Genomic DNA, 11,915 nt, shown 5'->3' on the forward strand with positions numbered 1-11,915 from the left:
ATTGCAGAATAATAGCTATTATTTCAATTATTTATAGGGTGAAAATTTAAGAGAAGCACATTTGTTTATAATTAGCAATATGCCATCATGTTATTGAAGGAAATATTTTCATTATGGAACTAACCGTGAAAATGGACATCAATCAAAAGAACGTTAAGAAAAGAAAATATATTGACAATTTCTTATATTGTTCTGCTTTAATAGTTAAAGCAGACATTGAAAAAACTTATTGCATCATTTATAACGAAGTTTTCTTTTCAGACAATAAGGCCGTACAAACTGAAATTTCATTGTGTTAACAAACATCCAAGTATTACCTACAATGACATAGGGTAGTTTAGTTGTAAAGATGACAAGAAAGCCAGGACAATTTTAAAGATGAGTTCCTTCTTTGCAAACCTGTTGAAACGACCACTACAGCACTTGATGTATTTGACAAAATTGCTCAATTCTGGTTAAAAAAATAAAATCTCGTCCAAAAATATTTGTGTCTGCAAAAATGCTGCTCCAAGTTTGCTTGGTTGTTGGTTAGGGTGTTTAGCTTTTAGTACAGTCACCCAAAAGTCATTGGAACTTACTATTTAATTCATCAAAGAATATTAGTAATTTCTACACAAAAACGATGTTAGCCCTTGAATTTATTTTGTGAATTCAGGTGTTTTAATAAACATTTGATTGTTTTCAAAGCGTTGTAATGAACTTGATGAACCAAAAAATGTTCAGCCATTTCACACTCAAGTGCTCTTTAACCATGATGTGAACTACAACAACGAGTTAAATTTCCAACACCATATCATTGCGAAAAAGTATTTTTTAACATGTTAAATACAGACGTATATTTGATGCACAAAATTAGGAATTTGATCTGAACTAGCAAAGACTGCTCAGAATTCCTGATTTGGTCAAACAGAAACAAAGCTGCAATGAAATGACGTTGTGGCATTTTTCATAAATTGTCACTTTTGTAGCAATGTATGCCTCAATAGCTGCAGTTTATTACCATGTTTTCCAAATTGTCACATAATTATAAAATCATGAATATAGTAATATAGTGAATACGCAATTGAAAAGTAACCAAGTCATTAAGATACAACCTCATTTATTTGCAATTTAGCTATTAGCTAAACATACAGTTTCGGCAATTCATATCAGCTATTTACATTTAGATTTCGATGTTATGGCTGACTATAATCTATATTCTAGATCTATACCTAAGACTAAGTTTACCATGAATAAGATTTATAAGTGGTATTTATTTGTTTTAGGGTTGGTTTTTTTTTTTGTTTCTATACTCTTATTTTAATAACAACATTTTTCTGGGTGGAAACATGTGCTCCAATTTGATTCCCATTTGTGTAATTCATCTAGATCTAAATTAAGATCTATATAATTCTCTTTGGAGACCAGGTGGCTGAGCGGTAAAGCACTTGGCTTCTGAACAGGGGGTCCCGGGTTTCAAGCCTGGTGAAGACTGGTATTTTGACCTGAAAAAAATTATGACCTGAAAGAAAAGCTCCAGTCAGTTCTTCTGATGGAATTTTATGAGTGCCAGAAGCTGTATTTCCACACTTTAAAAAAGTTTGATGCTAAACTTTCAGATAATTTGGGTCCACATACATCTGTGAACAAGTTGGTTTTTTTTAAAATAAATAATTCTAAGAACAGGTTGATGCTGACTGATTGTAATTTGAAAGCAGTAACAGGGATAACAACTAATAAGCTAATTTCACAGTTCCGGAATATTATCCACAATTGTAAACAGCTAAATGAAAAAATAAAGTTTCCCTTTCAGACATAGCGATCTATGGGGTTATGTTATGATGATGTTAAGGTCGTCTGTTTCTATGACTAATGGTTAACGAGCAGGGCATCATGTGGCCAGAACAACAAATGCCTTTACTTTCTCCAACTAAGGTCAGGTTGAGTTGGAAGGGTTCCTTTTATTGCTTGGCTCATTAGGGGTTACTTAATAAGAACAATTAATACAATTAATACTCTATATACTTCAACTCTAACTCCAGCTATCCATGAAAAACAAAAATATCAAATAATGCACACAATTATATCACTCAAGAAATAATAAAAAACACCAGTCCAGGAAGCGACTGTCCAACCTTCCTGGACCGGGAACAGGACATCACTGACTAACACACTCTCTCGCACATTCAAGGAAGGCTAAATCATTCAGTTCATAACATGCGCAAGACTATTCACATTCATAACCTGGGAGTACATAAACAAGGGGATATAACTATCATACCAAAATATCAAAGTAACATATTCACTCTCGCCACACCTCCCCCTGACACCAGTCTTCATCGAGATTTGAATCCTCGACCCCACGTTCGGAATCCAGACACTTAACGACCAGCCACAGTGCCTCGGGCCTCCGTAAATAGTTAAATACTTCACATTAAGTACAACTTTACATTTGTAGTGAAATATTGTGATGTTAAAAGACAATGACAAAATATAAACAATATTCATAAAATTAATTCAGATATTGCTAACTCTTATTCCTCAACTGGGAGTGTAAACTAAAATGTAGATGTATAATATACATGCAAATCAAATTAAAAAACATTTAGCTAGCGTAGTTTTAAGTACATATTTTATAATATATAAATAAATAAGCAGCCACCCATTTCTAAAATTGTTTTAATGTGGCCAGCCCTCAGTAGAAAAAGGTTGCCCACCCCTGATCTAGGCATTACAAACATTAAAACCTATCTGACTGTCAGGTTTTATGTTTTTTTGTATTTTGTGAAATCTATATCCACAATAAAATCTGAAATACGAAAGATGTTTTTACAAATGTTCTTGCAAGATTAAAAAAAAAAAAAAAAAAAGGCTGGGTGTAAACTACACACACATACATATTATAAGGTTATTATAATAAAACTTCAGCTATTTTTTAAAGTTACATGTTTCATATACTAGTGCGTACCTGACATTAGTTGGGGAAAACTTAAGGTGGTATGTCGTTGTGCTAGCCACATGACACCCTTGTTAACTGTAGGCCACAGAAACTGATAACCTTTACATCATCTGCCCCAAAGATTGCAAGGTCTGAGAGGGGAACTTACTTTTTTTTTTCACTACTTCATATACCTGTAGTTCCTGATATATTATAAAGATGCATATTGATATTTTTTTTTTAATTTAATTCCATTGGTTACTTTATATAAAATTTTACAGTTAGGTTTCAAAAATAAATAGAAAAAATAGACCTAGATCCATTTTACTTAGTAACCAACAATGAAAGGGCGGGGTAAGACACATTTGGCCTGCATTTGTAAGAGTAGACTATCAGATGTGTTATTAAATTTGTTCGCTGGACAACTCAACCCTATTACGCACAAAGAAGAACACATGGCAGTCTTTTATAATATAGCAACTAGACATATCGAGTCATCAACTACATCCTAGACTAGGCCTATATGACCAATCCAACACAGACCAACTACTGACCAACGCTTAACATTCTAGCTTATTTAATTTAGAGCAGAAAGGGAGGGGTGTTGATGAAAGTGTTACATACTTATACATGTTTTTTTTTTCTAGTGTTGATTAACCAAATGTCTGAGCATATAACATGTAGTCAGTCTAGATCAAGGAATCTTTCTCAGTATGGCAAACTATAAGATCTATAAGCCCACTCTTCAGAACCGTCAAATGTTTAACTATATCTATTTAAGTTAAAACTATAAAAAGATGGATATAGATTCTCCTATTATTAACAAATTTTAGTTTGGCACTAATTAATTAATTAAAACTACTAAATATTGTACTAAAATAATTCAGATTCCCAGTATAAACTAACAAAAACTAAGCATGCAGCAAGATGCAAACACAACAACCAAGAAATTCTAAACAACTCCATTAGTTAAGGAATGAATGGATCTAGATCTCTAGATCTAGATTAATTATTAATTATAATAAATTTTTTTAATTTACACCTACACTCATGACAGTCAGACAGTAACACTGTTACTTTTTCACTTACTGGCTGTTAATCTTACTCACTGTAATGATAAATTACAATTACAGTGAGTAAAGAAATTATATATATGAGTGAGTTATTATTATTTGAGTAGCTGTAGTAGTAGTAGTAGTAAGTAGCCTAATTAAAATATTGCTATATTATATATATATATATATATATATATATATATATATATATATATATATATATATATATATATATATATAATAATTAACTTACTTAGTGAGTAAAGCCTACTTGTAGTATTACTAGTTTATGTAATAAATTATTTATACTATATTAGTATATACTATAGTATAGACCAGTGATGCCCAACCTTATTTGGTCTGCGGGCCATTTCTATTTTCGGCATTCGTGTCGCGGGCCATATCATCAAATAGAAAACAAAATTAAATATACAATAAGCTATTTTTAATATTTTTATTTGTGGACCCACTTACATAAATTAATGTGATGCATGAAGTTTATCCACAACCATTTTCTGAATATCTGGCTGCATAGATGAAACACCAAGTCGGAGCACTGAATCTAGATATTCATCCGTGAGGCGTTGCAGATCTGTTGGGGCACTTGACACATCGGCAGCATACGGATTTTCAAAAGGACGGATTTCATTTTTTTATATTCTGAAAATCCAGAAATCTTTCACTGAAATTATTCATCAAGAGCCTCATGAGTTGGATCATTCTTTCTTTAGGAAAAGACATATTTAGCAGCTTATCATTTTGTAGAGTGGTACAGGCTGGAAAGTGGACAAGATGCACCTTTTCCGCCTGTTGAATGAAGAGTTGCAATTTTGTTTGGAAAGCACATATGTCTGCATACACATGCAAAATCAATTTGTCTTTCCATTGTAGTTTGGTTTTGAGTTCATTTAGATGTGATGTGATGTCGCATAAAAATAGCCAAATCCCACAACCATGAGGGGTCGTTCTGTTGTGGCACTTGTTTTGATTTATCGGTCATAAATATTTCAATTTCGTGTCTCAAATAAAAAAAAAAGTTTTAATACCTTTCCTGGGATTAACCAGCCCCTCACTTCACTGTGAAATAGAACGTCTTCATATTCAGACTCTATTTCTGTCAAAAAATCTTTGAAAGTTCTGTGATACAACGTTCTTGTGATATGATGAAATGTACAGTGTTGAGCAGATCATTATCACATGGTCCAGATTCAAAACCTTTCCGCAGAGATTTTGTTGTTGAATGATGCAGTGAAGCCGCAGGGGTTCAGTTCCATTTGACTCAACAACTTTTTAAATAACATTTGTTGTCAATCCGCTGTGACATCCAACCATATTTCTAGCGCCATCAGTTATCACTCCAACTAATTTATTCCAAGGAAATGAAAGGTCCTCTATGATGATTGACCAGGTCTTCTCCAGTTGTAGTCCCTTGCATGCTCCTCATAGCAGCTAACTCCTCTGTTATATCAGAATTGCTGTTTGTACCGTGAATAAATACCGCGAGTTGCGCAGTATCCGTTATGTCAGTGGACCCGTCAGAAGCAATAGAAAACATTTCGTCAAAGAATGAGTGAGAATCCAAACTTAAAGAGAATATTTTTTCAACATTCTAATTTGTTACATTTTTTTTTTACATTTTGTTCCAATGCTTTGGCGGGCCGGATAGAATCACGTCGCGGGCCGGATCTGGCCCGCGGGCCGTAGTTTGGGCATCGCTGGTATAGACAGTTGAGTCTATAGTGACTATATTATACTTATAGTATGATAATTATAGATAGTCATAAGTTAGTAAGTAGATTATCATCAAAAACTACAAGTTTAAACTGACTAAACTAACAGTAACACTAACAGTCATACCTTAAATAATATTAAATATATCTATGATCTAGATCTCTTAATCTACTCTGTTCACATGCAAAAAAAAAAAATAATCAATATATATATGTCATGTAGACCCAAAAAAAGAAAGAGCATCCAATTCTATGTGATCTCTAGAGATTGTCTACTACTAGTAGTAGTACAGTAAACTTACTAGAATCTAGATTATAACTACTAAACTGTAAGTAACTAAACTACTAAACTAAACTTAACTAGATCTAGACAATGTAGCCTTCTAGACTAGTGACTAGATACTAGACTATACTAACTCTAACTAGATTCTAGACCTACCTAGACCTAGTCTTTCTAGAACTCAGTAGTCATCAGTAGTGAGTAGATAGAACTAATTACTATATTATACTATATAAATATACTATTATTATTATATATTTAATTTTAATATTAGTATATATATATTATAGTAAATTATATAAATATAGTATATTATATAATTATAATATTATATATAATATATATTACTTAAACTTACTGTTACTAACTAATAATATTATTAGTATTACTATTAGTACTATTTACTAAATTATCTATTATAATTTATATTATAGTAATTATTATAGTACTAATTATAGTAAATTATACTGAGTGTGAGTATTAGTACTAGATTACTAGATCTAGATCTATTATATAATTATTAGAAGAACTTAATCTTAATAACTTAAATTTAATAGATAGAACAGAAGTAGATCTATCTAGAAGTAGAGATTAAATTTAAATTAAATATTAATAAGTTCTTACTCAGACGACTCATGTCAGTTACTGAGAACTTACTCAGTTACTCTTACTTAGTTACTACTCTGACTCTTACTAGTCTAAGACTCTAAGTCTTACAGTTACAGTCTTAGTCGTAACTCTTACTGAAGTTACTTTAACTTACTAAATTTTAACTAAACTCAGACTACTGCTTTACAGTAAATTTACAGACTGAGACAGTGCTTACTCAAACTCAAACTTACTCACTTACTGTTACTGTAGACTGTAGATTGTAGATCTAGGCCTAGGATCTAGATCTAAATCTAGTTTAGTTTATATAAAATCCAGCAGCAAAAAGACTGATGATCTAAATTACTCAGAGACATCAGAGTAGACATCTAGAATCTAGACTATCTCGTCTTCTAGATCTAAATCTAGATCTAGACTAGATTAACTTATATTCTAATGATTCTTTTCCGGGTTTAAGTGACACACAAACGGAAGTTTGTATTTTAGACTCCAATTTTTTGGATGTCTAAGAAAAGATTCACTGATATATATATAGATGCCACTATTATCTCGACACGCACACAGTGACACTACATCTGTAGATTTATGTGGCATTATGGGCGTAGCCAGGATTTTTTTTTTGGGGGGGGGGGGATTTTTCCTCCCCCCCTCCCCCCCCCCGAAATATATATATATATATTGTTCCCCTGGCAATCAAATCATTAAATAAGAACAATCTGGTATAAACTTTGTCACATGTAAATTATGAGTGAGTCTGGTGTGAATGTACACTTTGGTTTCTTATAGTTATAATGTTGTTTTTTTTGTTTGGTGTAATGCACAAATTGTAAGACAAATTTCCGCACGGACAATAAAGATTATATATATATATATATATATATATATATATATATATATATATATATATATATGTTATATGGATGGATGTATATGTGTGTGTACATAATTAATCTCTATTACATTCTGACCTTTCATTCTTTTGGAAGACGTTTATTGTGCCCTAGAATATGTTCTTCCTGGAGTTAGTGGAAAAAATTGTAGACCGCTCGCCCTTACCAGCAAGGGGTCTGGGGCATAGCTGAGAGCTCCCCCAGCGCGGGGCGTAGCCCTATTTCTGGTATTGAAAGTCAACTAAATGTATATTCTGAGGTACCTACATTGCATTATTTTGCTATTAAAAAGTTTTATTTCAAAAACCTAATGTGCTATTCTTATTGACTTAGATCCTTCCGCGCCGTTCGGCGCTGTTTCAACAAAAATCTTTCACTGGCAATGTCTGAAGCCTCTTCCCACCTGCTCTGAGGACCTCCATGAATGTGTGGCGCCAAGTTGTACTAGGATGTCATCGCAACTTTTATTATGCGTAATTCATTTTTTCGGAGAACTTGTCCCGCAAACCTAACGCGACTCTCTTTCACAATCTTACTAAATGGTCGACTTCCAGTTCGGCATAGGATTTCCTTGATTTAGAGCCGATCTCTATAACTGACTCCTAAAATCTGTCTTAGCCATCTTTGTTGAGCCACATATAGTGTTTTCAATTTCGGCAGATGACTATTCACTGCACTTTATTATTGGAGCCCCGCCAGTGGTAGAAATATGTAGCCTACCCTCTCTTGAATACACTCTTGGAATTAGGTGACTGAAGTTTGTTTTATATTTTATATCGAAAAGGGAAGTTTTATGGTCAAAATCATCTGTTGGAGAGTTTAAACTAAAAAATCTCTGGAGATGTTTTTTTTAAATTCAAAGCCCCATTTAGCTACGGTCATAGAATTTGGTAACTGTAGTTTGCTTTAGAATAATATTGAAGATAGAGGTTTCCCACCTCAAAACGCTCTGTAAGGGGATTTTAAGCTCAAAACCATCTGGAGGAGAGGAGTTTAAACTCAAAACCCCCAATTGGTTTGGCTACGCTCAAATAATTTTAGTGTGTAATTTGCTTTTTTTTTTTACGTTGAAGAGGTATTTTTTACCATCAAACCCTTCTGAAGGGTGATTTAAACTCAAAACCCCTTTTGGCAACGCTCATAGTGATTTAAGTGCGTGATTTGCTTTTTTTTTTTTTTACGTTGAAGATGTATTTTTTATATTCAAATCCCTTTGGCGGGGGGTTTAAACTCAAAACCCCTTTGGCTACGCTCATAGATTTTATAGTGTGTAATTTTTTAATTTTTTTTTATTGAAGATGTATTTTTTTAGCTTCAAACTCCACTGAGTTAAAACCCATTTAGCTATGCTCATAACATTTTGAGTGCATAATTTGCTTTTTTTTTTTTCATATTGAAGAGGGGGTTTATCGTAAATTTTGGAGGGGGTTTTAAAATAAAAATCTTCCTTAACTGTGCTCTTGGAATTTGGGGATTGTCGTTTGCATTTTTTTGTTTTGTTTTATAGAAGACGGGGATTTAACTGCAAAAACCCTTGGTAGGGGGTTTTAAACTCAAAACCCACTCGTAGGGGGTTTTAAACTCAAAACCCCCCGGTAGGGGTTTTAAAATCAAACCCCCCTGGTAGGGGTTTTAAACTCAAAACCCCTTTAGCTACGCTCATAACATTTTGAGTGCATAATTTGATTTTTTTTCTTATTGAAGCGGGGGTTTATCGTAAATTTTGAAGGGGTTTTAAAACCAAAATTTTCCTTAACTTTGCTCTTGGAATTTGGGGATTGTCGTTTGCATTTTTTGTATTGTTTTATAGAAGAGGGGGATTTAACTGCAAAAACCCCTGGTAGCGGGTTTTAAACTCAAAACCCCATGTTATAAGATTTTGAACTCAAAACCCATTGGTAGGGGTTTTAAAATCAAAACCCCCTTGACTGCGCTGGGGCAAGTGATGGTTTAGTATTAAAATCTCACCTAAAATAGACAAAATCAAAGCAAAAAATCAGTCACTAAAGTCCCCCCCCCCCCCGTGTGGGGGAATTTCATTTCGGGCGGGGTGGGGGTGAACCGTTGTGACCAAGAAAGATCACTCTTTTTTTTATTTCTACCTCACGTAAATTTAGCGGCGAAAAAAGAAGGGGGGGGGGGAAGTAATCTACTCTGTATTCACTCGTCAATAAATAGCAGGGCTGGACTTAACCATTGTGGGGCCCTATGCGAAACGGAATTCGCGGGGTCCAGTTTGGGTAGGGATACGGATTATAAGTGAAAATTAAGAGTTAATATGAGAAAATACATTCATATACATACACATACATACACCTAGAATTAGCGCGGGGCCCACTGCGGTCGCATAGGTTGTAGTTGCCTAAGGCCGGCCATGCAAAATAGCGCGTATGCTACGCCGCCAGTCGACTAGTCTAATATAATGAACATAATCAATGTAATCAAAACATTTCTTTCCAAAACGATCATCGCGTCAAAACGGATGCGTCAAAACGTCCTGCTTCGTTCAGCTTAATTACAGTCAATTACAATTTCTTTCCTTTGTTTGAGATGCCAAACAAAATACTTTAGAACCAATATTTAATTAACTAATTGGTTAATTTTTAAATTGATTCTTGTATTATCATGTAAAAGAAATATTGTGCAAAATTTCAGCTTGATCTGAGATTGGGTGTCGGATAAATAACATGTACTAACTTTTTACCAGACAGACAGGTCTGCTGTGAAAAACGGAACGGTTAGTTAGACTGCTCGGATATCTTATCTTATGTAATACAGACGTTACTTCAAAAAAAAAAAAAAAAGAAGATGATTACGTCCTACGCGTTATGCATTTAGTAATGCATATTAACCAGTGAACTAAATTCTGCTAAGTCAATGGTTTTCCTGGCTAGTTCAGGCAACCCATTCCATGCTCTAATAGCACTAGGGAAGAAGGAGCATTTGTACAAATTTGTCCTAGAATATGGGATGAGGATGTACCTTTATCTTTGTGTACGTCTTTCTGGGTATTTCATTGGATTTTGTTTTTGCATTTGAAGATTATGGTTCAGAGTTTTATGTATAATTGCTACTTTACTTTTGAGTTTTCTATCCTGAAGGCTATCTAAATTTAGTGATTTTACTAAAGGTGAATATTCGTTAGTTATGAATCTCACTGCTCTTTTTTGTTGTATGTTCTTGTTTCTTAATGTTTTCTTGAGTTAAGGGGTCCCAAACAGAGGAAGCATATTCTATTATTGGCCTAACCAAGTTTAAATAATATTTTAGTTTTATGTTCTTATTTGTCAAATGTCTGTATCTTGTGTTATTTTATTGTTCTATATATTATGCAATCGTCTGCAAATAATGACATCTGAGTGATTCTCACGTACGCTAAACGTATGCAGTATAAACTAAAGAACATAACGATATCCCTTATTATATATACTCTTCAGATTCATTTCAAGTTTGCACATTTTTCTTTTTTTTTCTCTCATTTTGTTTTCAAGGTGGGGGATCTCTAAAGCAAGTGTGTACAATATAAACCGACATCAGGCGACATCACACTTAAATTAGCGCGGTTTTTAAATGGGTCTATATAAAAAGAAAACGCATAAATAGTTTTATTTTCTTGTAATATAAATCACTAAATTAAAATTATATTGTACTTTATACATTTTTATCAGCACTAACTGCTTGCATAGTGTTCGCATTTCTGACAGATCATATTAATTATCACTTACGACTTTTAGTTGGCATCAACTGATAGCTCTATAGTAGTCTATAGGAATAATTAAGATATTCATAAAATATCAAGATCTAGATTCTTATCTAGATCTAGATAAAGAAGTATATTTAGACATAGAGGAAGTTTATTAAACAATAACTCAACTGCTTCCGTATATTTTACTATGAACAAAATTAAGATTAAATAAAGATCTGGGTAGATCTAGATATATTTTGAGACGTTTTATTTCATTTCATAGGCTACCTACACAAAATAACTGAAATTTATTTGTAATGTTTCTATCATTAAATTAAAAAAAAAAAACACACAAAAGATTGAAGTATATTCGAGATATAATACAAAGTCTCCAGTAAGAGTAGGAATGTCAGAATCAGACGTAGTATTATTATCTTATCTTATCTTATATAATACAGACGTTACTTCAAAAAAGAAGATGATTACCATTACCATACGATTCTGTCCCCAAAGTGTTTGTAATATATTTGTTGTGCCATTTTGGTATCTATATTAACTCGACCTTTATTAGACTGTAAAAAAAATATAGGTATATGCATATAAAAAAAATCAAAGCTCGTCAGTAGCGCGATATTGGTGTAAAGGCGAATCAATTATTATAGAATTAGTACCTTATCTATTGTTTTGGCACTATATTGTTATAGGCCTATCACTGATTGGCCGACTTGGCTTAAATTGGTACATATATT

The 11,915-nt window shown here is 33.1% G+C and overlaps 1 protein-coding gene across 4 annotated transcripts in view; it reads right to left on the bottom strand.

The window, feature by feature from the left end:
* The window catches only part of LOC106052723 (unconventional myosin-Ie-like), a 40,779-nt gene extending 33,722 nt beyond the window's left edge, over positions 1-7,057 (bottom strand). For 2 of the 4 annotated variants that reach the window (XM_056005187.1, XM_056005163.1), the window contains exon 1: positions 6,833-7,057. The gene's annotated coding sequence lies outside the window, so the exon portion shown is untranslated. Of the gene's footprint in view, positions 1-3,963; positions 3,999-6,824 lie in introns of those variants that run through there. The other 2 variants (XM_056005172.1, XM_056005179.1) reach the window with 2 other exon arrangements.
* Between the last annotated feature and the right edge of the window lie 4,858 nt (positions 7,058-11,915).

Source organism: Biomphalaria glabrata, chromosome 1, assembly GCF_947242115.1.
Source record: "Biomphalaria glabrata chromosome 1, xgBioGlab47.1, whole genome shotgun sequence".
NCBI classification, from domain to species: domain Eukaryota; kingdom Metazoa; phylum Mollusca; class Gastropoda; family Planorbidae; genus Biomphalaria; species Biomphalaria glabrata.